Genomic DNA, 27,043 nt, shown 5'->3' with positions numbered 1-27,043 from the left:
CGCCTAGCCCAGCCAGTTGTTTTGTTCCCTTTCGAAAATTCGTAATTGGATACTAGCAGAGGCAATGGAAATATGTACCTCAGCAGCAACAGTCCTGGCCTTTTGGGGAAGAGGCTTGTGAAGGCTTTTTTGTTTTGCAGTCAAGGTAGAACGACAATGCTCTTTTTGGGCCAAGACGGTGGAGACGCTCCTCTTCCTTAAAGGGATGTGGGGGAACAAAGAAGGTGGGCAGCGTGATAGACTGATCCAGGTGGAATCGGGTTACCACCTTTGGCAAGAGCGAAGCACCATAGCAAGATAGCAACTCACTCACCTCCGGGCAGATGTTATCGCCACTAGAAAAGATGTCTTGATGGTAAGCAGCCAGAGGGGACACATGTTTAACTCCTTTGCTGCTAGGCCTCCCCCGCGCTAAGCCTTTGTTGGCTATATGGGGTAGTTTGTGCTTAGGCCTCTGTAACGTTTTGAAAACATAAGAGATCCATGTATAATTTGCATCCTTTTCTTCCAACAACATGGGTAATTTTAAAGGTACCCAGAGTTTGTTGATTCCTCTGGAGGAGACCCAGAAATTTGACAAAATACAGCTTCATTTTCTTGTTTTATTTTAATTGGAAAAAAGTGCTGCAGAAGAAAGTGTCTGTTTTTTCCTGCAGATGGTATCAACAAAGCAAAGGGTTTTTGGTGCTGAAGTCCCCATCTTCCCAGCTTTTAGGGACTGGCAGACTTTTGTCAGAAAACCAACATTCTTTACACAGTTTTGGCATTTTACTGAGACATAGCCTATTTTTGCTATTTTTGTGCTTTCAACCTCCTTCCAGTTAATGGTAGAAATGGATATGACAGCAATAATGGATTCTGGAAGGCTATACATTTCTGAAAAGTAGACAAAATTCTGAATTCAGATAGGGGTCATTTGTGTAGAGCCTTTAAGGTTTTTTATAGAAACTAACAGCTGAAAATAGGAAAAACTGAAAATGAGTTGAAAAAAACTCCTTTATGCCAACATTTTCACCTGTAAATTCTTCTAAGTATTACAGAGTTTTGAAAGCAATATACCGTTACATCTGCTGGAATCTTCTGGTTGTGGAGATATATAGGACTTGTAGGTTCTGAAATGGGAACAAAATATAGGGTTTAGAAACAGTAGCTATTTGCACATCTCCGAAATTGTGGTTACCCCTACATGCATATGAATTATAGGACATTTTTCAAAGTGACATCTTTTTTACACATTGTCCTACATTTAGAAGGCAGAAATGCATCATAAGTCAATAGGTAATAACAGTTGGTCTACAATTCTGTGTGTCCCTAAGTCTCCTGATAAAAATGACACCTCACTTGTGACGGTAGGCCTAGTGCCTGTAACAGGAACCATCCCAAAATGCAACAGGGACACTCCACATTTTTATAGTGAAAACAGACCTTTTTTCCAAAGTGCCTAGCTGTGGATTTTGAACCCTTACTCAGCCGGCACTTAGGGAAACCTAGAAAACCTGTACATTTTGAAAATTAGACACCCAGAGGAATCTAGGCTGGAGTGTGGTGAGTGGCTCTCACCAGGTTCTGTTACCCAGAATCACTTGCAAACCTCAAACTTTGCAACAAAAAAAACAAAAAAATAATTTCCTCAAATTTCTGTGATGGAAAGTCCTGGAATTTACGTGGATCCACAGAATTCCACCCACCCCGCATTCTCCAAAGTCTTCCGATAAACATAGCACCTCACCTGTGTGGGTAGACCAAGTGCTCACGACAGGAAATGGTGCAAAACGCAATGTGGACACACCACATTTTTACAGTGAAAACTGAATCTTTTTTTGGCAAAGTGCCTAGCTGCGGATTTGGAACACTAGCTCTGCCGGCACCTAGGGAAATCTAGTAAACCTATACATTTTTGAAAACTAGACACCCAGGGAAATCCAGGATGGGGTGACTTGTCTGGCTCTCACCAGGTTCTGTTACCCAGAATCCCTTGTAAACCTCAAACTTTGTGAAAAAAACTAAAATAGAAAAAATAAAACATTCTCGGGAGGTTGGGAAAGCTCTTCCCCACCTCCCGAGGCCTAAAAAAAAAAACTGAACTCCTCTGCTGCAGCAGAGGGATTTAGTGTGCCGGTGTACATGACGGAATGGTTTCGTCATGAGCACAGGAGCACTGGTACTCATGACGGAAACATTCTGTCATGAGCCCCAAAGACTCGAAGGAAGCACACATAAGGAAAGTGAGGACCAAATTAAGGACCCACTGCGGCATAACAAAGGGCGTGGGCAGAAACAACCGAGGGTTGGTCTGGCAGTTGCAAAAAATACTATAAAGCAGAAAGGAGGATACCTGGCCACCAAAATAACGTTGCATACTTCAGGAGAAAGGTTAAAAGACATCAACTGATGCCACTCAATCTCCACACATGGAGGTGCAGAGTCGACAGTTTCGGGTGGAGGACCCTCCCCTGCTGCTGCGACAGGAGAACCTTCCAAAGGGGCACCCCGATCGGATGATTGATACTCATTTTCAGAAGCTCTGGATACCAGACTCTCCTCCCCCAGTCCAGCGCCACAAGAATGACTTGGTCCTGTCCGTTCCTGATCTTCTTCTGAACTCTAGCCAGGAGTGATATGGGCAGAAAGGCATACAGCGCGAAATACTGCCAAAATTGTGTGTTCTCTTGGAGGCAAGCAGATCAAACCAAGGATCTCCCCAGTGCTGAAAGAGACATTGCTCCACCTCCGACTGTAGATGCCATTCGTGAGCCACTAGGCATCGACGGCTGAGTTTGCCCACCCTGGCGTTCAGAGAACGCTGCCAGGTGTTGGACCACCAGGGTTATGCCCTGCTGTTCCAGCCATGTCCAGAGACGCAGGGCCTCTCGACAAAGGGTCCACGACCCCAACCCTCTCTGCTTGTTGCAGTACCACACGGTGGTGGTGATGTCCCGTGAACACTTGCACTAACTTCCCCTTGACAGAGGGAAGAAATGCCTTTGATGCCAAACATCTCTCAAAGCTCCAGCAAATTGATGTGGAGCCTGACTCCGCCAGAGACCAGGGTCCCTTGACCTCCACCTCTCCCAGATGGCCGCCTCATCCCAGAAGTGACACATCTGTCACAACTATTAGATCTGGTTGGGGAAGGGAAAGGGGCCTGCTGTTGACCCAATTGCAGTTCATCAACCACCACTGCAGATCTCTCGCAGTTCTTTCCAAGATCACATAGGTGTGATTTCCCCAATGCTGCGCCCACTGGAACTTCAGGCCCCACTGCAGAGCCCGCATACGCCACCTGGCATGCTTTACCAACAGTTGTTGTTTAGTATTCCTCTCGCAAACGAAAACCCTTACCGGCAAAGTTAAGGGCTTTCTTTAGCCTAGTAAGGCCTTGCTGTGGCAGCAGCTAAAGGTTACCATAAGGCTTTCTTACGATTGATGGAACAGCTATCCATCTTCAAATCACCGGTTGTGATGAGTTTTTTGAAGGGGCTAATCCATTTTTTTTTGTTTGAATATTTTTATTGCATTTTATCAATGTACAGTATTACACAAATGCATTTATATCGGATAAACAGCGCTGTTACATATGACAGTAAGTCCCAGGCTTCGCGGATCACCACCCCCCCTTGGAGGTATGGCAGCAAAGGGGGCAATTGAACAGGTGTACAGGTAAACAGCATGGCAGGTTCATATAGCTCCAGCATATGCTTGATACATTAACGTTCAGTAGTGACAGTGTCTAGCGTTGATGCAAAGAACCTCTGTATAGTGGCTGCATAGCCCAGTCTCATTCCATACAGCACTCAAGGTATACCATGACCGGTGAAACAGGCCAGTTGTTCACATTGTCAAGATACTGCACATTCAAAATTGCATTAGAAAACTATAAATCATAAAGAACAATTCTAGACATATAGGAAATCATAAACCAGGCGGTACCAAACTGTGATCATGTGTGTACGTGTGGAGCTTATGATACCGATTGGAGTGCAACTAGGGGTGACATGTCAGCAGGAACATGGTGATCTTGGTAGTCTTCTCATGTACAGTAGGGCATGTGGGAAATGTCGTGGCGAGAGGGGGGGGGAGCGGGGGCGGGCAGGGAGGGAGGCAGTAAGGGAGGGGGTGGGGGCGGGTGCGAGAGTAATTCTAGCGGTGGTACTGGAGAGCATGGGAAATATGCTCACATAATCCCATTCTGTAAACACACCTGGTGATAGGACGTCAGGATACCATCCCACTCCAGCGCAATAGGATACATCCAGAGCCCTGCCGTCTCCTCTCGGTGCAATGCCACACTCTCAGCCCTCGCCCAATTATCCAACGAGCGCCGCCACTGCACCGTTTGGGGGGGGGGGCACATGATGCTTCCAACGCCTAGTAATAAGGCGTTTTGCCGTAATCAGCCCCAGATCCCAGAATCTCGCTTGCACCTTTGTCTGTTTCGTTCTTCTAAATAACCCCAACAGGCAAGCTTCCCAAGTATTTGGTAAGGTGCCCCCTGTCGCCTTCGCCAAGGCGGTAGACACTGCAGTCCAGTAAGGCTGCAGCAAAGCGCAGGACCAGAGTACATGCAAAAACTGAGTGTCCACAAGGCCACATTTAGGGCAGGCTGTCGCAGTGAGTCCAAAGTACCGATTAATTTTGTCCGGGGACAGATATGCTCGGTGGATCACGTAGTACTGTATGATCTTGAAGCGTGCATTGCGCGGTACATGTAGCGATCCTGCCAGCACTCTCGCCCACTCTTTGTCAGTCCAGTCCCGTCCTCTATCAGTCGCCCATTTGTCCCGTAGACGTTGAGGAGATAATTGTGTGTGTGTGTGGTAACGCTTGAGCAATCCAATGTATAAGATGAGAGCCGTGGCCCATCACATGCAAGTATTGGATAAGCAGGTGGATCAGTGGTTCCTCCGCCAGTGGTCCCCAAGCCCTCGTCAATGTGTGCATTAGTTTCGCGTGAGTCAGGAATTGCCCTGCCGGTAACCCCGTGTTTTCTGCAAGTGTCTCGAAAGAAAGCAGTGCACCCTCCTCAAAGAGGTCACCTAAGCTTTCTAAATCAGCTGCTCCCCAGCTTTCCAGCAGAGGCGCCGCGAGTATCCCGGATCCCCAGGGCGTACCCAGTAAGGGCAAGTTGGGTGCGTACGGCTTTACCGCTGCAGTAAGTTTCAGACCCCTGATGAAGCACTTCCATAGGAGCCGCTCGCCCATTACCGTGACATCACACTCAGGGGTGTCTGCAGCAAAAGAATACACTCCCGACTTTGCCCAATTGACGCGCAACCCCGACATTTCGCTAAAAGTCCTGAATATGTCTGTTAGTGCGCGCGGGAAGCAGGACAGGTCCCTGACATAGAGTAACAGATCATCGGCATATAGCGATACTGAGTGTATCCCATCCATCAGCCGGATCCCCCAAGTCTCGCCAGAGGCTCGTAGCAGTGTCGCCAGTGGTTCCATCACGAGCGCGAATATCAGTGGGGAGAGAGGACACCCTTGTCTCGTGCCCCTGCGGACACGAATCGGGTCCGAGAAGAGCCTGTTCGTTCGAACCCGTACCACAGGAGCAGAGTAGAGGAGTTCCACCATTCGGAGGTAAGCCGCACCCAGTCCGAACTTCTCCAGCACCAGCGCCAGGTAAGGCCACTCTACCGAGTCGAATGCCTTTTCAAGATCGAGGATCACACACCCCGAACGTGGCCACCGGGACACAGCCTGACTCTGCACTCGAAAGAGTCGTCTAATATTGTAAGACGTACTGCGGGTAGGAACAAATCCGTTCTGGTCTGCGTGTACTAGTGTAGGGACCAAAGGTGCCAATCTCTGGGCCAGCGCGGATGCTAGGATCTTATAATCCGTGTTAAGGAGGGCTAGTGGCCGGTAAGATCCCATGTTCAATGCGTCTTTGTCTGGTTTCAATAGGGAGATCACATTGGCCTCGTTCAGGGACGAAGGCAGTACTGCTTCTCGTATCGCCGCCGCATACACCCGCAGCAATTCAGGAATGAGAATGGTGGAGTACGCCTTATAAAACTCCGCCGGCTGGCCATCAGGCCCGGGGGACTTGCCATTCGAAAGAGAGTATATTACAGACCGGAGTTCTTCTGCAGTGAACGGCGCTCCCAGTTCCTCGCACTGCGCATTAGTGACTGTCGGCAAAGGGAGGCCTGATAAGTATTCAGTGATCTCTGTTGCAGACACCCTCAAGCAAGAGCAGTACAAGGCCCTGTAGTGGTCCGAAAATGCCTCGTGGATAGCTCTCTGGGTGGAGACCACCTCTCCCTGTGTCGTGCGGATCGACATCACTGGCAGTGTTTGGGTGTCCCTTCTGATTAGCCAAGTCAGAAGTTTGCCAACTTTATCTCCAGCGTGATGCATGCGCGCCGAATGGGCTGCATAGTTCAAGTTCTTCAGTCTATCGAGGAGCAACGCGTGTCTACCGCGCGCATCTAGTAAGGTCGAGTCGTCTCCCTCCACCGCCTCCCGTTCGCCCGACAGTAGTTCCGTCTCTATTTGTGTCAGTTCCCTATCTACCTGTCGTCGTAGTCCCGCCTGCGCTCCCAGACAGTGGCCCCTCACCACCACCTTGAATGCATCCCATTCGACCTGCGGGTGGACGCGGTATCAGTGTTGTCTTCAAAATACTGTAGGATACGGCTCGAGAGTAGCTCTCGAAAGGGAGCATCCAACAGTACGTCAGGCTGGAGTCGCCATGTGGGTATCGGCGGGTGCGGGCGCTCCCAGGCGAAGTCAAGTGTGTGTGGATTGTGGTCCGAATGAGTGTGACCCAGGTACTGAGTGTCCGTGACTAACGGTAAGAGATCGCTGGTCAGCATGAACCTGTCGAGTCTGACATGTAGTGCGTGGGCGCCGGAATAGTACGAGTAAGTCCGTGTTGTAGGATTGCGGCAGCGCCAAGCATCAGCGAGATCCCACTGCGCTGCCCAGTCAGCAAATGCGCGCGATGTACCATGCATCGTCGCATTTGCCAAAGGAGGGGTGGACCTATCCAACACCACGTCCAGGACACAATTATAGTCGCCTCCTAGTAGGAGCGGCACTCCCGGCCATGCTGCAAGTGCTGACGACAAGTGTGTGAGAAAGTGCCCCTGGTCGATGTTGGGAGCGTATATAGATGCCAGGACTATGTGTTGGCCGTCTAGGTTTCCCTGCAGTAGTACATATCTACCTTCCTCATCTATGTGGCTATGCGTCATAGCAAAGGGGACCCCAGGGCGAATCCATATGAGAGCCCCACGGGCGTAAGCCGAGTAACCTGTAGCATATATTTGCCCTCTCCAGCGGCGGCGCAGGGTATGTGTCTCTGATCCTGTCAGGTGCGTCTCTTGTAATAGCGCTATCTGTACCTGATGCTGCTTGAGATACGAGTACACCTGATAACGACGTGAGGGGGTGTGCATACCTCGTACATTCCAAGTGCAAAATGTAACCACTGCCATTAGAACATTTCTTCTCCACCACCCCCACCCACCCACCGCGCTGCAAAGTGCGTCCCACCAGTTCAAACCATCACATAATATCAGATACATTGCCCGCCAATCCGCTCCAAATCTCCTACACACATTAAGGGGAGGGGGAAGTTGTACCAATCCTGTAACCATTAAACAGTGAATAATAATGCCAAAAGGGCAACTGCAAAACATGCCGTCGTCCAAACGCTCTAGTGAGCACTAACTGTTCGTACGTTCTAAAAGAATGTAGAGGGGGGTTCACTAAGCGCGTGAATTAAATGTACCCATAATACATGCAGTAATGACATGGGCTCTCCCCCCATGCCACAGGCGTCTCGTTTCGTAGCTCCCAATGACAGTGAAGGCGCACAGATCCAAGCGTTGTCAAGGCAGCAACAAGCCCACAGATTCTTCAGATAGTTCACCTGCAAGGACTTACCATCAGGGGGCAGCACGCCCATCCCCCCCCTCAAGACCCACCATCGGCAGGGCAGTCTCGTTTCATTGAGCCATCAGTCCGCACAGCGCTCGGGTCCTGCGTCTCCGAGCTCTGGTCGCACCCCAGTGCCCCTCGAGGCGGCACCGCAAGCTCCCCGTGCATCTGTGGTGTGGAGGCACAGAAGTCGCGGGTAAATGTAGTTCCCTTTTCTCCAGCAGTCAGGGAGCTCACTGCAATGTCAGTTGAGTAAATCAGCAGTCTGTGGTGTGACATCCGGGAGTTCAACAGACACCTGCGAATCCGGTAGGCCATATATATAGTCATCATCACTCCACGTGGCGCCAGGACTGGCACCAATGGCCGGGGCGTCTTGCTGCGATCCGCTGATCTCCGCCACTCTGCGGATCGCCTCTTGTTGCTCCTCATGGCGGTGTTCCGGAGTAGGACCAATGTTCGCCTCTGGGCGCACCGAGCTCGCCGTCGAGTGTCTCCTGCGCCGGCGTCGAGCGCCTCCTCCGCGGCGGGATCTCGGGGGTGGGCCACCCGGGTCCAGAGCAATTCCCGAGTCAAGCCAGGTCTCAGCAGCCTCCGGCGTATTAAAGAAATACGTTTTGTCTTGGGTTACAACGCGTAGACGAGCAGGGAAGAGCAAGGAGTATTTGAGTGCCATGCGGCGGAGCCGCTGTTTGACGTCCATGAAGGAGTGTCGCTGCCGTTGCACTTGTATCGTGTAGTCCGGGAAGAACATAATCGTGGCATTGTCCACCCTGACCTCCTCCAATTTCCTGACCTCCCGCAGGATGGTATCTCGGTCTCGATAGTTCAGCACTCGGATGAGCATGGGTCGAGGGTTAGAGCCTTCAGGGGGGGGGGGTTTAGAAGGTACACGATGAGCGCGCTCCACTACAAAGTGCTGCGAGAGGGTACCTTCTGGGAGAATGTCTCTGAGCCACCGCTCCACGTGTTCTGGGGCCTCCCGGGGTTCCCATCGCTCCGGCAGTCCCACGATGCGGATGTTGTTCCGCCTCGCCGGACCTTCCGCATCCTCCGCGCGATCCTCCAGGAACTCCACTCTGTTGAGAAGGTTCTGCACATGTTTGTCCATCTGGGATACCTTGGGAGTCAGGTCTGTTACTGCAGTCTCCAGCGTCGTCGTCCTCTCCGACAGTTTTTTGTGATCAGCTCGAAGATGCGTCATGTCTATAGCCACGCTGTCGATCTTAGTTTCTAAGGAGGCCCGGGTCTGTTGCATCGACTCCTCAAGTCTTTCCATGGACGCCAACATCGTGTCCAGCTTGGATGTAGTGTGGTCCGCCTCTACTTGTTTCGCCATTTTCCCCTTCACCTGCGCGTTGCCTGTGACAGCCCTCGTTTTAGGTCCCCCCGACATGAGCGATTGCGTCGTGGCTGGCCAATGATGCAGTGCAAAAAGACCTACTATGGCACAAGTGACTGGAGATCTCCCAGAAGGGGGGGCAGAATAAGTCCAAGCAGTCCAGGCTGGTGCGCTCTTCAGGTCCTCACCGCACCCACGTGCGTCGCGCAGGTTTCACCGCCTGGGCCGGGCGGGTCGGGGCCATGGTAGACCGCTCCGTGAGCAAGCATGCGGCTTCGCCAGACAAATCGTGGTCTGGAGCTGCCTTTGTCTCCTCACCTCGGCACAGTGGGGGCAATGGGGCGCTGCACTCCCAGAGCCAGTTCTCAGTGCCAGGTCAGTGCAAGGTCGGCGATGTGCGGTCAGGGGGCACCCCCACAGTAGTGCAAGTCGGCCAAGTTCAGCAGGACAACGCCAATGTCCAACCCCCTCCGCAGCGTGTGCAGCCCGCAGGATCTGACTGGGCGCCGCGGTCGTTGGAAATCGGTGGGCTCCGTGCGAGAAGGGGGGGGAAGGAGGGTGGGGGGGGATGCCCCACTGCGCTCCTCACCTCGCTCGATCTGGTGTAGGCGGCCGCGTCCCCGGGCACAGGTAGGCCCGTCCGCCCATCGGTAGAGGCCTCGGGCAGCAACCTCACAGTCGGACCCCCGAGGAAGCCGGCACCCCTCCAGCGAGGCCCCAGGGAAGCTGCGGGCCGACTCGTCCGGTCACCGCGGCAAGGGTGGGGCACCTCCAGGCTGGTCCGGTCACCCGGTCTTCACCTGTACTTGGGCCAGCAGGGGCCGGCCACACTTCGTCGCTCCGGTCTCCCCGTCAGGCCCCACGTGAGAGGGTCCGGCAGCGCCCAGTCTCGGGCCAAGGGGCGGAAGGCAGCAGTCCACTCCGGCGGGCCCACCAGGCCGGCCGAATCCCCGGCCTCGCGTAGGTCCCCACGCCGCTCCGCAGACGAGCACAGAGCGGACCGGCAGCTCCCGTGCCCACTAGAGCGGTTACGAGTGCACCAGCCGTCCCAAACTTTGGCGGCCAGCAGAAGAGCGTCCGGCAGGCACTGGGCAGCAATTTCAGAGAGTCACGGGCTAAAATGACGGAGAATTGGCCTGTGGCAGGGGAGTCTCACACGGAGCTCTACCCAGGCACGTCTGCCGCCATTGCGTGCTTAGCCACGCCCCCTTGAAGGGGCTAATCCATATATACCCACCATGCTGCAGTGAGACCTTAATTTGGTCCTCACTTATCTGATGGACACTCCTTTCATACCAATTCACATCTGCCCTCTCCATCTGCTCACATCAAGGCAAACTTCCTTGTTGCTATGAAAGGAGTTCACGAACTGAAGGCGCTATCTGTGGTACAGACGTACACCTCATTCTTCCCCCTGACAAGGTGGTCCTTCACACAAAAGCAGCAGTCTTGCCAAAGGTAATAACACTTCCACTAAGGACGATTCATCACCTTGCTACCCTTTTACACATCGCCTCAGAGTGGCTCAACAGTATGGAACCCAAGAGGGCCCAGAATTTATACATTGACAGAGCCAGCAACTATTGACAGGATGAGCAACTTATTTGTCTGCTTGTTGAGAACAAAGAAGAGGAAAGCTGTGCAAAAGAGAACCCAATGGATTGTATTATGCATCAAGATCTGTTATGAGTTGGCTAAAAAGCAGCTCCCTGAAGGATTGTACGTTCTTTCCACCAGAGAGAAGGCTGCTATTATTGCCCTAGTGATATAAACATTCGCCAGGCAGGTGGGTTACTCTCCACACGTTCGCCCCTTACTGCCTGGACAGCCAGGTCCAGCGGGATGGGCTCATCGCAGATTCCTCACCGACTCCCCCCTCATCCCAGTTGTCTGGAATGGTCTCATAAAGGGCCATATGTATCATTGAAATTCGCATTCGCAAAGGCCGAAATTCGCAGAATTTCGGCCTTTGCGAATGCGCAAAATGATATGTATGAAGGAAATCCCGATGCAAAAAAAGGAATCGCAAAATTTGCGATTCCTTATTTTGCGATTGCATTTAAGGAATCGCAAATTTTGCGATTCCTTAAATGCAATGTAAGAAGGCAAACAAATTTGCTAAATGGCCTTAAGGAATCGCAAATTACCACCAACTTCTAGTTGGTGGTAAGTTGCGAATTCCTTGAAAAATGCACATTTGTGCATTTTTCAAAGTGCCATGTGACGCACATACATGTATGTATGTGCACCACATGTGCACCTATGCTTATTTCAGGGGTGCAACAGGGTGTCCTTGGACACCCCTGCACCCTTGAAATTATTCTCAATTTGCGATTATCAAATTGCGAATCGCAAATTGAGAGAAAATTCCCATGCCTTCCTATGGGCCTCCTGGCCCATAGAAATGAATGGGAAAGTATTCCTTAATTGCAAATTCGCAATTTGCGAATTCGCAATTAAGGAATATCAAGAAATCGCTAAAAAATTGCGTTTTTCTTGATACATACCATTTTGCGATTCTGAAATAGCGATTTCTTAAAAATCGCTATTACAGAATCGCAAAATGGTTCCTTGATACATATGGCCCTTAGTCCATTAATAAGATCCTAAATCTAAAAGTCTACACTCTGCCATATTCTGATTTCAATGGCTGCATACTCGATGGTGCAGGCAGAGATCAGAAAGGAACTGACACTAGCGTGTGGAGGTGATGAATATATGGGGGCTGTGACTTCACATTTGGGGCTGGACGATGCCGCGTGCAGACACAACGGGAATTGATAGCAAAGGTTTCCAGATGCAGTCTGACTCCTGGGGAAATTCACAAGGTGATGAATCTCTGGCTTGATAGACCGCCTGCCAGAGTGAAAATAGCTTTTTGGGCCCATAGGTGCATGTTAACGTTAAATCTTTTACATTTCCCACGTTTAAATACCATACGGTTACTATGGCTTCGAGGGCTGAATAAGGTTATACACTTCAGCAGACCAGCTACAATGGTAGTATTGACTCCATGTTTTCTTTTGTTACAATAGTGGGTGGCACAATAGGTGCTGCAGTCTAAAGATGACAGTAAACGCTTTTTTAAAAATTTTTTATTGAATATCTTTAGTGTCATTACAAGAAGAAGAAAACAAATTTCAGCATATCAGATTACCAAATATGTAAGAAGGGAAAAACCGATATCAGTTGACATCAAACTTTCATCCACAATATGCATATCCGAATTAATCAAAATATGAACCCCAAATTAAATCAACGCTTTATGTAATGGATTAATTTACACGCAATATACCATGCTCTTATAGAAATGTTAAATATGGCAATCATGCATTAGCCAATTTCTACATGTTTTAGGGGTCAAAACACAGACTGGGAACAGGACAGCAGGGTCCCAGTGTGCAGAGTCTAAAATCCAGCCATAAAACAGTGTCCAGTAAAAGGCTAAAAATCGGTGGTAAAGGCAGAAAAAGGGGATTTTCTACAACAACCTTTTCCTAGCATCCTGTGAGTAAGCACAATGTTGGTTTGTATAACATTCCTATAATGCTGTTTTGAAGCTACATGCTTTCTTTCAAATTAAAAATTCAAATTATGTATTGGATTGCTAGATTTGTGGTGGAAAGGCTTTAGTGGTCCTTAAAGGGGCAGAGTCAGAGAGTCAGCAGTTAGATTTCTGGAAAACAGACACTGAAAGGATGTGGGCTATAATCACATTATTATTCAATGGTCACCTGGTCTGTAAATAAGGATTGCCTTTATCGTGAATCTGCATGCACTTACAGGAAAACTAGCTGCAAAAGGTGTATGAATACTTATACCCTTATATGTTGTCGTTAGTAACCTGTATTTTCAGCCAAGGATACCTACAAACCAACCCTTAATCCTGAATTTTAATTTCGAGATGACAAAATCTTGAACTTTGAAAAATATTTTGCATCTAAAATGAGCAAGACACAGACCTTTGAATCATCCAATCAGGGATGGCAAAATAGTTCTTTTAAACACCACATAGAGTCAAAAATACAGAGCACTAGGAATTTTGGCTAAATCTGGGAACCTCTGACATTTAAAATAAAAAAAATAGTACGTCTGAATTTGCTATGATTCATTTTTCATGTATGGACTGATGTCCAAAGCCTTCTAAGGATTTCACACTGAGTTTTTAGGGCTCGGCCTCCGCCCACGAAGGGGGTGGAGCTTCGAGCTCCTAATGCTAAAGAAGAAAGAAAGGATCTCTAGGGGTCTGAACAGACACATTCCTTAGTGTATTTTGTCATCTGCCTAGTGATTCGTCTTCACTGTGCTGTGTATGTAGTAGCGTTGCCGTGATAGGATGTAAGTAATTTACGCGTGCCCGATGTGGCATATTGTGTGCGAGAACGAGCACGGCAGAGTGATTAATCTTAATTACGAGCTGTCAGAGTGCCCGTGTAATGCAATCCAGATGGTGCGAGCGCGTACACCATTGCATGCAACAGAACAGTGACACGGTAATCTTGCCCTTTATCTTTGCCCCCCCCCCCCCCACTTCCTCCTTTTCAAATTCCTTTCGAGCTGAGCGGAGCCTGCGACTACGGACTGCGAGCCTGAGCTGCTCCTCCCGGCCCCAGCCCCTCCTCTCCTGTGAACTCTGCAGTCTGCAGATTGCACCGGCGGCCGTCCCCAGCAACTTTAAAGGTGAGTGTTGTGTCCTCATGTAACATAACTGGTGCTCTGTAAAGCGCTCTGATACCCGATTCGGGTGAAGTTTGCGCTATATAAAACTCGGCAAAAAAAAAACGGACCTCAGTGATTTCTTGTTTATATTGAAATACACAGTGTTCAGCGCTGGGTTTTCTCAGATGCACTGGGATCCTTTCCAGCCGTTTGCTCTTTCATTTCTCGGGCCTCCTCCCCGCCTCACACATCGGTCCTTTGTGACCTCTGACCTAAGAAGCCCTCCAAAGATAGATGTGTGGAGATCGTCTCCTTCCAGAGCCTGATTTACCTCTGCTGCTAATTAACTGTAGAGCAATGGCCCTCAGCCATCCATTGAGAGATAAGCTTTGGCCGGTGAAAGGGATAATCTTGCACGTCCTCTTATTAAAGACTGCCCAGCTTATGTCCAATTTATTACGCACGAAATACCTTCCAGCACCGGGAGGTAGGCACTGCGCAGGCCACCGAGGCCACGGTGAGAGGCATAACCCGCCCCCTATTTCGACTGACAGTTGTGATGGGAAGTTCAGGTCTCTCAATTGCACCCTGAAGAGTAGGCCCTCCAGCTGGACACCACGAGGACCAGGAGGCACCGATCCTGTAGGGCTGCCCTGCCTATCATTCGTCTAAGGTCGATAACATGACGCTCGTTGAGATGGGTAACAAGAAACTCCATTGCACAGCGCCAAGATAAATAATGTAATACTTGGGGCAGCCTCCGACATGGCCGGAAGGCGGAAGGGTTGCTAGCGGCCTCCGTAGTAAAAAAGCACAAGACAAAGACTAGGCAGCCTTGTTGTTGGGCTTGCGGATATTTAAATGCAACAGCCCCTAGTTTCTCAGTAGCGCTTTGGGTACTCTCTTGCAAATGAAACTCTCGGTGGAGTTAAACAAGAGGGAGACATGCTACTGTTGAAAGAATAATAAGCTTTTCAGTTCAAGAACTTACATTAAAGGATACGAAGTTCCCTTTCTTTGAGAACGGGATAAAGCATAGGGCCCACAATTGAATTTAGACCTAAAAAATGGAGGGCATTCAATTAACTGTGGCCTTGTTTATCTAAGTGGCGCTTTATACCGATAGCCGGGTTTCAAGCACTTTATAAGGGAGTAATCCTTTCTCTCGTTACTCAGCCCCGGTGCTAATTACGGAGAGGCTTGTGACGGTGCCACACATTTCCGATTACACGGGATACGGAGGCGGAGAGTAGGCCGCACAAATGGGTTTTGAAAACCACAAGATGCTCCCCGCATGCCGCTTTTATAGCGGAGAGGAGGTGGCCTAACGGCTAGGGCACTCGACCTCAGACCGAGAGGACCCGGGTTCGAGTCTCGGTCACACGACCCTAAGCAGAAATTGAGGGAAACGACAGAAATCGGGGGAAACGATCCAATTTTGCGTTCTTTCGCGTTCCACTTTCTTCGTATTGCGCACATGCTTACTGTCTCACGGGCTGCCTGATAAGATAATTGTTTTGCACAGGGGAACGACTTTGCTTTTAGGAGGCCTCTGCGATTCTGTATCTCAGCAAAAGAGTAACCCTTAACTCACACCATGTACAAAAAGTGCCACTGGTGATTCTGAAGAGGCAGAAATACTTGGCTGGTACCTCAGAAGTGGCTTAAAACCCTTGTGGAATGTTCGACTTCTCATAGTATTCTATGCAAGTGTAGTGCTGGTTATCTATACCCGTGACCGTGTAAGTGGAGCATCATTTACACATATGCTGGACAGTACGAATGTCCATACATTAAGGCTGAATCTTCGCAATGGTGCAGAGTAGTGAGTGCAGAGTGCAGAGTAGTGAGTGCAGAGTGCAGAGTAGTGAGTGCAGAGTAGTGAGTGCAGAGTAGTGAGTGCAGAGTGCAGAGTGCAGGGTAGTGAGTGCAGAGTGCAGGGTAGTGAGTGCAGAGTGCAGAGTAGTGAGTGCAGAGTGCAGAGTAGTGAGTGCAGAGTGCAGAGTAGTGAGTGCAGAGTGCAGAGTAGTGAGTGCAGAGTGCAGAGTAGTGAGTGCAGAGTGCAGAGTAGTGAGTGCAGAGTAGTGAGTGCAGAGTGGTGAGTGCAGAGTGGTGAGTGGTGAGTGCAGAGTGCAGAGTGCAGAGTGCAGAGTGCAGAGTGCAGAGTGCAGAGTAGTGAGTGCAGAGTGCAGAGTAGTGAGTGCAGAGTGCAGAGTGCAGAGTAGTGAGTGCAGAGTGCAGAGTAGTGAGTGCAGAGTGCAGGGTAGTGAGTGCAGAGTGCAAAGTAGTGAATGCAGAGTGCAGAGTAGTGAGTGCAGAGTGCAGAGTAGTGAGTGCAGAGTGCAGAGTAGTGAGTGCAGAGTAGTGAGTGCAGAGTGGTGAGTGCAGAGTGGTGAGTGGTGAGTGCAGAGTGCAGAGTGCAGAGTGCAGAGTGCAGAGTGCAGAGTGCAGAGTGCAGAGTAGTGAGTGCAGAGTGCAGAGTAGTGAGTGCAGAGTGCAGAGTGCAGAGTAGTGAGTGCAGAGTGCAGAGTAGTGAGTGCAGAGTGCAGGGTAGTGAGTGCAGAGTGCAGAGTAGTGAGTGCAGAGTGCAGAGTAGTGAGTGCAGAGTGCAGAGTAGTGAGTGCAGAGTGCAGAGTAGTGAGTGCAGAGTAGTGAGTGCAGAGTGGTGAGTGCAGAGTGGTGAGTGGTGAGTGCAGAGTGCAGAGTGCAGAGTGCAGAGTGCAGAGTGCAGAGTGCAGAGTGCAGAGTAGTGAGTGCAGAGTGCAGAGTAGTGAGTGCAGAGTGCAGAGTGCAGAGTAGTGAGTGCAGAGTAGTGAGTGCAGAGTAGTGAGTGCAGAGTGCAGAGTAGTGAGTGCAGAGTGCAGAGTAGTGAGTGCAGAGTGCAGAGTAGTGAGTGCAGAGTAGTGAGTGCAGAGTGCAGAGTAGTGAGTGCAGAGTAGTGAATGCAGAGTGCAGAGTAGTGAGTGCAGAGTGCAGAGTGCAGAGTAGTGAGTGCAGAGTGCAGAGTAGTGAGTGCAGAGTAGTGAGTGCAGAGTGCAGAGTAGTGAGTGCAGAGTGCAGAGTGCAGAGTAGTGAGTGCAGAGTGCAGAGTAGTGAGTGCAGAGTGCAGAGTAGTGAGTGCAGAGTGCAGAGTAGTGAGTGCAGAGTGCAGAGTAGTGAGTGCAGAGTAGTGAGTGCAGAGTGCAGAGTAGTGAGTGCAGAGTAGTGAGTGCAGAGTGCAGAGTGCAGAGTGCAGAGTGCAGAGTAGTGAGTGCAGAGTAGTGAGTGCAGAGTGCAGAGTAGTGAGTGCAGAGTGCAGAGTAGTGAGTGCAGAGTGCAGAGTAGTGAGTGCAGAGTGCAGAGTGGTGCAGAAGTGAGAGTGCGAGGGGAGTGCAGAGTGCAGAGTAGTGAGTGCAGAGTGCAGAGTAGTGAGTGCAGAGTGCAGAGTAGTGAGTGCAGAGTGCAGAGTAGTGAGTGCAGAGTAGTGAGTGCAGAGTGCAGAGTGCAGAGTAGTGAGTGCAGAGTAGTGAGTGCAGAGTGCAGAGTAGTGAGTGCAGAGTAGTGAGTGCAGAGTGCAGAGTGCAGAGTAGTGAGTGCAGAGTGCAGAGTGCAGAGTAGTGAGTGCAGAGTAGTGAGTGCAGAGTGCAGAGTAGTGAGTGCAGAGTGCAGAGTAGTGAGTGCAGAATAGTGAGTGCAGAGTGCAGAGTAGTGAGTGCAGAGTGCAGAGTAGTGAGTGCAGAGTGCAGAGTAGTGAGTGCAGAGTGCAGAGTAGTGAGTGCAGAGTAGTGAGTGCAGAGTGCAGAGTAGTGAGTGCAGAGTAGTGAGTGCAGAGTAGTGAGTGCAGAGTAGTGAGTGCAGAGTAGTGAGTGCAGAGTAGTGAGTGCAGAGTAGTGAGTGCAGAGTGCAGAGTGCAGAGTAGTGAGTGCAGAGTAGTGAGTGCAGAGTAGTGAGTGCAGAGTAGTGAGTGCAGAGTGCAGAGTGCAGAGTGCAGAGTAGTGAGTGCAGAGTGCAGAGTAGTGAGTGCAGAGTGCAGAGTAGTGAGTGCAGAGTGCAGAGTAGTAAGTGCAGAGTGCAGAGTAGTGAGTGCAGAGTAGTGAGTGCAGAGTGCAGAGTGCAGAGTGCAGAGTAGTGAGTGCAGAGTAGTGAGTGCAGAGTGCAGAGTAGTGAGTGCAGAGTGCAGAGTAGTGAGTGCAGAGTGCAGAGTAGTGAGTGCAGAGTGCAGAGTAGTGAGTGCAGAGTGCAGAGTAGTGAGTGCAGAGTGCAGAGTAGTGAGTGCAGAGTGCAGAGTAGTGAGTGCAGAGTGCAGAGTAGTGAGTGCAGAGTAGTGAGTGCAGAGTGCAGAGTAGTGAGTGCAGAGTAGTGAGTGCAGAGTAGTGAGTGCAGAGTAGTGAGTGCAGAGTGCAGAGTGCAGAGTAGTGAGTGCAGAGTAGTGAGTGCAGAGTAGTGAGTGCAGAGTAGTGAGTGCAGAGTAGTGAGTGCAGAGTGCAGAGTAGTGAGTGCAGAGTGCAGAGTAGTGAGTGCAGAGTGCAGAGTAGTGAGTGCAGAGTGCAGAGTAGTGAGTGCAGAGTGCAGAGTAGTGAGTGCAGAGTGCAGAGTAGTGAGTGCAGAGTAGTGAGTGCAGAGTGCAGAGTAGTGAGTGCAGAGTAGTGAGTGCAGAGTAGTGAGTGCAGAGTAGTGAGTGCAGAGTAGTGAGTGCAGAGTAGTGAGTGCAGAGTGCAGAGTAGTGAGTGCAGAGTAGTGAGTGCAGAGTGCAGAGTAGTGAGTGCAGAGTGCAGAGTAGTGAGTGCAGAGTGCAGAGTAGTGAGTGCAGAGTGCAGAGTAGTGAGTGCAGAGTGCAGAGTAGTGAGTGCAGAGTGCAGAGTAGTGAGTGCAGAGTGTAGAGTAGTGAGTGCAGAGTGCAGAGTAGTGAGTGCAGAGTGCAGAGTAGTGAGTGCAGAGTGCAGAGTAGTGAGTGCAGAGTGCAGAGTAGTGAGTGCAGAGTGCAGAGTAGTGAGTGCAGAGTGCAGAGTAGTGAGTGCAGAGTAGTGAGTGCAGAGTAGTGAGTGCAGAGTGCAGAGTGCAGAGTGCAGAGTGCAGAGTGCAGAGTAGTGAGTGCAGAGTAGTGAGTGCAGAGTAGTGAGTGCAGAGTAGTGAGTGCAGAGTAGTGAGTGCAGAGTGCAGAGTAGTGAGTGCAGAGTGCAGAGTAGTGAGTGCAGAGTGCAGAGTAGTGAGTGCAGAGTAGTGAGTGCAGAGTGCAGAGTAGTGAGTGCAGAGTGCAAGAGTAGTGAGTGCAGAGTAGTGAATGCAGAGTGCAGAGTAGTGAGTGCAGAGTGCAGAGTGCAGAGTAGTGAGTGCAGAGTGCAGAGTAGTGAGTGCAGAGTAGTGAGTGCAGAGTAGTGAGTGCAGAGTAGTGAGTGCAGAGTAGTGAGTGCAGAGTGCAGAGTAGTGAGTGCAGAGTGCAGAGTAGTGAGTGCAGAGTAGTGAGTGCAGAGTGCAGAGTAGTGAGTGCAGAGTGCAGAGTAGTAAGTGCAGAGTGCAGAGTGCAGAGTGCAGAGTAGTGAGTGCAGAGTGCAGAGTAGTGAGTGCAGAGTGCAGAGTAGTGAGTGCAGAGTACAGAGTAGTGAGTGCAGAGTGCAGAGTGCAGAGTAGTGAGTGCAGAGTGGTGAGTGCAGAGTGGTGAGTGCAGAGTGGTGAGTGCAGAGTGGTGAGTGCAGAGTGGTGAGTGCAGAGTGGTGAGTGCAGAGTGGTGAGTGCAGAGTGGTGAGTGCAGAGTGGTGAGTGCAGAGTGGTGAGTGCAGAGTGCAGAGTAGTGAGTGCAGAGTAGTGAGTGCAGAGTAGTGAGTGCAGAGTAGTGAGTGCAGGGAGTGCAGAGTAGTGAGTGCAGAGTGCAGAGTAGAGAGTGCAGAGGTCGTGAGTGCAGAGTGCAGAGTAGTGAGTGCAGAGTGCAGAGTAGTGAGTGCAGAGTGCAGAGTAGTGAGTGCAGAGTGCAGAGTAGTGAGTGCAGAGTAGTGAGTGCAGAGTGCAGAGTAGTGAGTGCAGAGTGCAGAGTGCAGAGTAGTGAGTGCAGAGTAGTGAGTGCAGAGTGCAGAGTAGTGAGTGCAGAGTGCAGAGTAGTGAGTGCAGAATAGTGAGTGCAGAGTGCAGAGTAGTGAGTGCAGAGTGCAGAGTAGTGAGTGCAGAGTGCAGAGTAGTGAGTGCAGAGTGCAGAGTAGTGAGTGCAGAGTAGTGAGTGCAGAGTGCAGAGTAGTGAGTGCAGAGTAGTGAGTGCAGAGTAGTGGGAGTGCAGAGTAGTGAGTGCAGAGTAGTGAGTGCAGAGTAGTGAGTGCAGAGTAGTGAGTGCAGAGTAGTGAGTGCAGAGTGCAGAGTGCAGAGTAGTGAGTGCAGAGTAGTGAGTGCAGAGTAGTGAGTGCAGAGTAGTGAGTGCAGAGTGCAGAGTGCAGAGTGCAGAGTAGTGAGTGCAGAGTGCAGAGTAGTGAGTGCAGAGTGCAGAGTAGTGAGTGCAGAGTGCAGAGTAGTGAGTGCAGAGTGCAGAGTAGTGAGTGCAGAGTAGTGAGTGCAGAGTGCAGAGTGCAGAGTGCAGAGTGCAGAGTAGTGAGTGCAGAGTAGTGAGTGCAGAGTAGTGAGTGCAGAGTGCAGAGTAGTGAGTGCAGAGTGCAGAGTAGTGAGTGCAGAGTGCAGAGTAGTGAGTGCAGAGTGCAGAGTAGTGAGTGCAGAGTGCAGAGTAGTGAGTGCAGAGTGCAGAGTAGTGAGTGCAGAGTGCAGAGTAGTGAGTGCAGAGTAGTGAGTGCAGAGTGCAGAGTAGTGAGTGCAGAGTAGTGAGTGCAGAGTAGTGAGTGCAGAGTAGTGAGTGCAGAGTGCAGAGTGCAGAGTGCAGAGTGCAGAGTGCAGAGTGCAGAGTAGTGAGTGCAGAGTAGTGAGTGCAGAGTAGTGAGTGCAGAGTAGTGAGTGCAGAGTAGTGAGTGCAGAGTGCAGAGTAGTGAGTGCAGAGTGCAGAGTAGTGAGTGCAGAGTGCAGAGTAGTGAGTGCAGAGTGCAGAGTAGTGAGTGCAGAGTGCAGAGTAGTGAGTGCAGAGTGCAGAGTAGTGAGTGCAGAGTAGTGAGTGCAGAGTGCAGAGTAGTGAGTGCAGAGTAGTGAGTGCAGAGTAGTGAGTGCAGAGTAGTGAGTGCAGAGTAGTGAGTGCAGAGTAGTGAGTGCAGAGTGCAGAGTAGTGAGTGCAGAGTAGTGAGTGCAGAGTGCAGAGTAGTGAGTGCAGAGTGCAGAGTAGTGAGTGCAGAGTGCAGAGTAGTGAGTGCAGAGTGCAGAGTAGTGAGTGCAGAGTGCAGAGTAGTGAGTGCAGAGTGCAGAGTAGTGAGTGCAGAGTGCAGAGTAGTGAGTGCAGAGTGCAGAGTAGTGAGTGCAGAGTGTAGAGTAGTGAGTGCAGAGTGCAGAGTAGTGAGTGCAGAGTGCAGAGTAGTGAGTGCAGAGTGCAGAGTAGTGAGTGCAGAGTGCAGAGTAGTGAGTGCAGAGTAGTGAGTGCAGAGTGCAGAGTGCAGAGTGCAGAGTGCAGGTGCAGAGTGCAGAGTGCAGAGTGCAGAGTAGTGAGTGCAGAGTAGTGAGTGCAGAGTAGTGAGTGCAGTAGTGAGTGCAGAGTAGTGAGTGCAGAGTAGTGAGTGCAGAGTGCAGAGTAGTGAGTGCAGAGTGCAGAGTAGTGAGTGCAGAGTGCAGAGTAGTGAGTGCAGAGTGCAGAGTAGTGAGTGCAGAGTAGTGAGTGCAGAGTGCAGAGTAGTGAGTGCAGAGTGCAAAGTAGTGAGTGCAGAGTAGTGAATGCAGAGTGCAGAGTAGTGAGTGCAGAGTGCAGAGTGCAGAGTAGTGAGTGCAGAGTGCAGAGTAGTGAGTGCAGAGTAGTGAGTGCAGAGTAGTGAGTGCAGAGTAGTGAGTGCAGAGTAGTGAGTGCAGAGTGCAGAGTAGTGAGTGCAGAGTGCAGAGTAGTGAGTGCAGAGTAGTGAGTGCAGAGTGCAGAGTAGTGAGTGCAGAGTGCAGAGTAGTAAGTGCAGAGTGCAGAGTGCAGAGTGCAGAGTAGTGAGTGCAGAGTGCAGAGTAGTGAGTGCAGAGTGCAGAGTAGTGAGTGCAGAGTACAGAGTAGTGAGTGCAGAGTGCAGAGTGCAGAGTAGTGAGTGCAGAGTGGTGAGTGCAGAGTGGTGAGTGCAGAGTGGTGAGTGCAGAGTGGTGAGTGCAGAGTGGTGAGTGCAGAGTGGTGAGTGCAGAGTGGTGAGTGCAGAGTGGTGAGTGCAGAGTGGTGAGTGCAGAGTAGTGAGTGCAGAGTAGTGAGTGCAGAGTAGTGAGTGCAGAGTAGTGAGTGCAGAGTAGTGAGTGCAGAGTAGTGAGTGCAGAGTAGTGAGTGCAGAGTAGTGAGTGCAGAGTGCAGAGTAGTGAGTGCAGAGTGCAGAGTAGAGAGTGCAGAGTCGTGAGTGCAGAGTGCAGAGTAGTGAGTGCAGAGTGCAGAGTAGTGAGTGCAGAGTGCAGAGTAGTGAGTGCAGAGTGCAGAGTAGTGAGTGCAGAGTAGTGAATGCAGAGTGCAGAGTAGTGAGTGCAGAGTGCAGAGTAGTGAGTGCAGAGTGCAGAGTAGTGAGTGCAGAGTAGTGAGTGCAGAGTAGTGAGTGCAGAGTAGTGAGTGCAGAGTGCAGAGTAGTGAGTGCAGAGTGCAGAGTAGTGAGTGCAGAGTAGTGAGTGCAGAGTGCAGAGTAGTGAGTGCAGAGTGCAGAGTAGTGAGTGCAGAGTGCAGAGTGCAGAGTAGTAAGTGCAGAGTGCAGAGTAGTGAGTGCAGAGTAGTGAGTGCAGAGTGCAGAGTGCAGAGTAGTGAGTGCAGAGTAGTGAGTGCAGAGTGCAGAGTAGTGAGTGCAGAGTGCAGAGTAGTGAGTGCAGAGTGCAGAGTGCAGAGTAGTGAGTGCAGAGTGCAGAGTAGTGAGTGCAGAGTGCCGAGTAGTGAGTGCAGAGTGCCGAGTAGTGAGTGCAGAGTAGTGAGTGCAGAGTGCAGAGTAGTGAGTGCAGAGTGCAGAGTAGTGAGTGCAGAGTGCAGAGTAGTGAGTGCAGAGTAGTGAGTGCAGAGTGCAGAGTGCAGAGTAGTGAGTGCAGAGTAGTGAGTGCAGAGTGCAGAGTAGTGAGTGCAGAGTAGTGAGTGCAGAGTGCAGAGTAGTGAGTGCAGAGTGCAGAGTGCAGAGTAGTGAGTGCAGAGTAGTGAGTGCAGAGTAGTGAGTGCAGAGTAGTGAGTGCAGAGTGCAGAGTAGTGAGTGCAGAGTGCAGAGTAGTGAGTGCAGAGTGCAGAGTAGTGAGTGCAGAGTGCAGAGTAGTGAGTGCAGAGTAGTGAGTGCAGAGTAGTGAGTGCAGAGTAGTGAGTGCAGAGTAGTGAGTGCAGAGTGCAGAGTAGTGAGTGCAGAGTAGTGAGTGCAGAGTAGTGAGTGCAGAGTGCAGAGTAGTGAGTGCAGAGTAGTGAGTGCAGAGTAGTGAGTGCAGAGTAGTGAGTGCAGAGTAGTGAGTGCAGAGTGCAGAGTGCAGAGTAGTGAGTGCAGAGTGCAGAGTAGTGAGTGCAGAGTGCAGAGTAGTAAGTGCAGAGTGCAGAGTAGTAAGTGCAGAGTGCAGAGTAGTGAGTGCAGAGTAGTGAGTGCAGAGTGCAGAGTGCAGAGTGCAGAGTAGTGAGTGCAGAGTAGTGAGTGCAGAGTAGTGAGTGCAGAGTAGTGAGTGCAGAGTAGTGAGTGCAGAGTAGTGAGTGCAGAGTAGTGAGTGCAGAGTGCAGAGTAGTGAGTGCAGAGTAGTGAGTGCAGAGTAGTGAGTGCAGAGTAGTGAGTGCAGAGTAGTGAGTGCAGAGTAGTGAGTGCAGAGTAGTGAGTGCAGAGTGCAGAGTAGTAAGTGCAGAGTGCAGAGTAGTGAGTGCAGAGTAGTGAGTGCAGAGTAGTGAGTGCAGAGTAGTGAGTGCAGAGTAGTGAGTGCAGAGTAGTGAGTGCAGAGTAGTGAGTGCAGAGTAGTGAGTGCAGAGTAGTGAGTGCAGAGTAGTGAGTGCAGAGTAGTGAGTGCAGAGTGCAGAGTAGTGAGTGCAGAGTGCAGAGTAGTGAGTGCAGAGTGCAGAGTAGTGAGTGCAGAGTGCAGAGTAGTGAGTGCAGAGTGCAGAGTAGTGAGTGCAGAGTGCAGAGTAGTGAGTGCAGAGTGCAGAGTAGTGAGTGCAGAGTGCAGAGTAGTGAGTGCAGAGTGCAGAGTGCAGAGTAATGAGTGCAGAGTGCAGAGTGCAGAGTAGTGAGTGCAGAGTGCAGAGTGCAGAGTAGTGAGTGCAGAGTAGTGAGTGCAGAGTGCAGAGTAGTGAGTGCAGAGTGCAGAGTAGTGAGTGCAGAGTGCAGAGTAGTGAGTGCAGAGTGCAGAGTAGTGAGTGCAGAGTGCAGAGTAGTGAGTGCAGAGTAGTGAGTGCAGAGTAGTGAGTGCAGAGTAGTGAGTGCAGAGTGCAGAGTAGTGAGTGCAGAGTAGTGAGTGCAGAGTGCAGAGTGCAGAGTGCAGAGTAGTGAGTGCAGAGTAGTGAGTGCAGAGTAGTGAGTGCAGAGTAGTGAGTGCAGAGTAGTGAGTGCAGAGTAGTGAGTGCAGAGTAGTGAGTGCAGAGTAGTGAGTGCAGAGTAGTGAGTGCAGAGTGCAGAGTGCAGAGTAGTGAGTGCAGAGTGCAGAGTAGTGAGTGCAGAGTGCAGAGTAGTGAGTGCAGAGTGCAGAGTAGTGAGTGCAGAGTGCAGAGTAGTGAGTGCAGAGTGCAGAGTAGTAAGTGCAGAGTGCAGAGTAGTGAGTGCAGAGTGCAGAGTAGTGAGTGCAGAGTAGTGAGTGCAGAGTGCAGAGTGCAGAGTAGTGAGTGCAGAGTAGTGAGTGCAGAGTAGTGAGTGCAGAGTAGTGAGTGCAGAGTAGTGAGTGCAGAGTAGTGAGTGCAGAGTGCAGAGTAGTGAGTGCAGAGTAGTGAGTGCAGAGTAGTGAGTGCAGAGTAGTGAGTGCAGAGTAGTGAGTGCAGAGTAGTGAGTGCAGAGTAGTGAGTGCAGAGTAGTGAGTGCAGAGTAGTGAGTGCAGAGTAGTGAGTGCAGAGTAGTGAGTGCAGAGTAGTGAGTGCAGAGTGCAGAGTAGTGAGTGCAGAGTGGTGAGTGCAGAGTAGTGAGTGCAGAGTGCAGAGTAGTGAGTGCAGAGTGCAGAGTAGTGAGTGCAGAGTGCAGAGTAGTGAGTGCAGAGTAGTGAGTGCAGAGTAGTGAGTGCAGAGTAGTGAGTGCAGAGTAGTGAGTGCAGAGTAGTGAGTGCAGAGTAGTGAGTGCAGAGTGCAGAGTAGTGAGTGCAGAGTGCAGAGTAGTGAGTGCAGAGTGCAGAGTAGTGAGTGCAGAGTGCAGAGTAGTGAGTGCAGAGTGCAGAGTAGTGAGTGCAGAGTGCAGAGTAGTGAGTGCAGAGTAGTGAGTGCAGAGTGCAGAGTGCAGAGTGCAGAGTGCAGAGTAGTGAGTGCAGAGTAGTGAGTGCAGAGTACAGAGTAGTGAGTGCAGAGTAGTGAGTGCAGAGTAGTGAGTGCAGAGTGCAGAGTAGTGAGTGCAGAGTGCAGAGTAGTGAGTGCAGAGTGCAGGGTAGTGAGTGCAGAGTGCAGAGTAGTGAGTGCAGAGTGGCAGAGTAGTGAGTGCAGAGTAGTGAGTGCAGAGTGCAGAGTAGTGCAGAGTGCGAGGTAGTGAAGTGCAGAGTAGTGAGTGCAGAGTGCAGAGTGCAGAGTGCAGGTGCAGAGTAGTGAGTGCAGAGTAGTGAGTGCAGAGTAGTGAGTGCAGAGTAGTGAGTGCAGAGTAGTGAGTGCAGAGTAGTGAGTGCAGAGTAGTGAGTGCAGAGTAGTGAGTGCAGAGTAGTGAGTGCAGAGTAGTGAGTGCAGAGTGCAGAGTAGTGAGTGCAGAGTAGTGAGTGCAGAGTGCAGAGTAGTGAGTGCAGAGTGCAGAGTAGTGAGTGCAGAGTAGTGAGTGCAGAGTGCAGAGTGCAGAGTAGTGAGTGCAGAGTAGTGAGTGCAGAGTGCAGAGTAGTGAGTGCAGAGTGCAGAGTAGTGAGTGCAGAGTGCAGAGTGCAGAGTAGTGAGTGCAGAGTGCAGAGTAGTGAGTGCAGAGTAGTGAGTGCAGAGTAGTGAGTGCAGAGTAGTGAGTGCAGAGTAGTGAGTGCAGAGTAGTGAGTGCAGAGTAGTGAGTGCAGAGTAGTGAGTGCAGAGTAGTGAGTGCAGAGTGCAGAGTAGTGAGTGCAGAGTGGTGAGTGCAGAGTAGTGAGTGCAGAGTGCAGAGTAGTGAGTGCAGAGTAGTGAGTGCAGAGTAGTGAGTGCAGAGTAGTGAGTGCAGAGTAGTGAGTGCAGAGTAGTGAGTGCAGAGTGCAGAGTGCAGAGTGCAGAGTAGTGAGTGCAGAGTAGTGAGTGCAGAGTGCAGAGTAGTGAGTGCAGAGTGCAGAGTAGTGAGTGCAGAGTGCAGAGTAGTGAGTGCAGAGTGCAGAGTGCAGAGTAGTGAGTGCAGAGTGCAGAGTAGTGAGTGCAGAGTGCAGAGTAGTGAGTGCAGAGTGCAGAGTAGTGAGTGCAGAGTGCAGAGTAGTAAGTGCAGAGTGCAGAGTAGTGAGTGCAGAGTAGTGAGTGCAGAGTGCAGAGTGCAGAGTAGTGAGTGCAGAGTGCAGAGTAGTGAGTGCAGAGTAGTGAGTGCAGAGTAGTGAGTGCAGAGTGCAGAGTAGTGAGTGCAGAGTAGTGAGTGCAGAGTAGTGAGTGCAGAGTAGTGAGTGCAGAGTGCAGAGTAGTGAGTGCAGAGTAGTGAGTGCAGAGTGCAGAGTAGTGAGTGCAGAGTAGTGAGTGCAGAGTGCAGAGTAGTGAGTGCAGAGTGCAGAGTAGTGAGTGCAGAGTAGTGAGTGCAGAGTGCAGAGTGCAGAGTAGTGAGTGCAGAGTGCAGAGTAGTGAGTGCAGAGTGCAGAGTAGTGAGTGCAGAGTAGTGAGTGCAGAGTGCAGAGTAGTGAGTGCAGAGTGCAGAGTAGTGAGTGCAGAGTGCAGAGTAGTGAGTGCAGAGTAGTGAGTGCAGAGTGCAGAGTAGTGAGTGCAGAGTGCAGAGTAGTAAGTGCAGAGTGCAGAGTGCAGAGTGCAGAGTAGTGAGTGCAGAGTAGTGAGTGCAGAGTGCAGAGTAGTGAGTGCAGAGTGCAGAGTAGTGAGTGCAGAGTGCA

General features: G+C 50.7%; 1 protein-coding gene across 1 annotated transcript in view; it reads right to left on the bottom strand.

The window, feature by feature from the left end:
* Positions 1-1,003: 1,003 nt before the first annotated feature.
* PTPRA (protein tyrosine phosphatase receptor type A) overlaps positions 1,004-27,043 on the bottom strand; it is a 724,758-nt gene continuing 698,718 nt past the window's right edge. Inside the window, exon 23 of the transcript XR_013608377.1 lies at positions 1,004-1,112. The gene's annotated coding sequence lies outside the window, so the exon portion shown is untranslated. The remainder of the gene's footprint in view (positions 1,113-27,043) is intronic.

Source organism: Lissotriton helveticus, chromosome 2_2 (genome assembly GCF_964261635.1).
Source record: "Lissotriton helveticus chromosome 2_2, aLisHel1.1, whole genome shotgun sequence".
Classification (NCBI taxonomy): Eukaryota; Metazoa; Chordata; class Amphibia; order Caudata; family Salamandridae; genus Lissotriton; species Lissotriton helveticus.
This window is presented reverse-complemented; position numbering and strand designations above follow the sequence as displayed.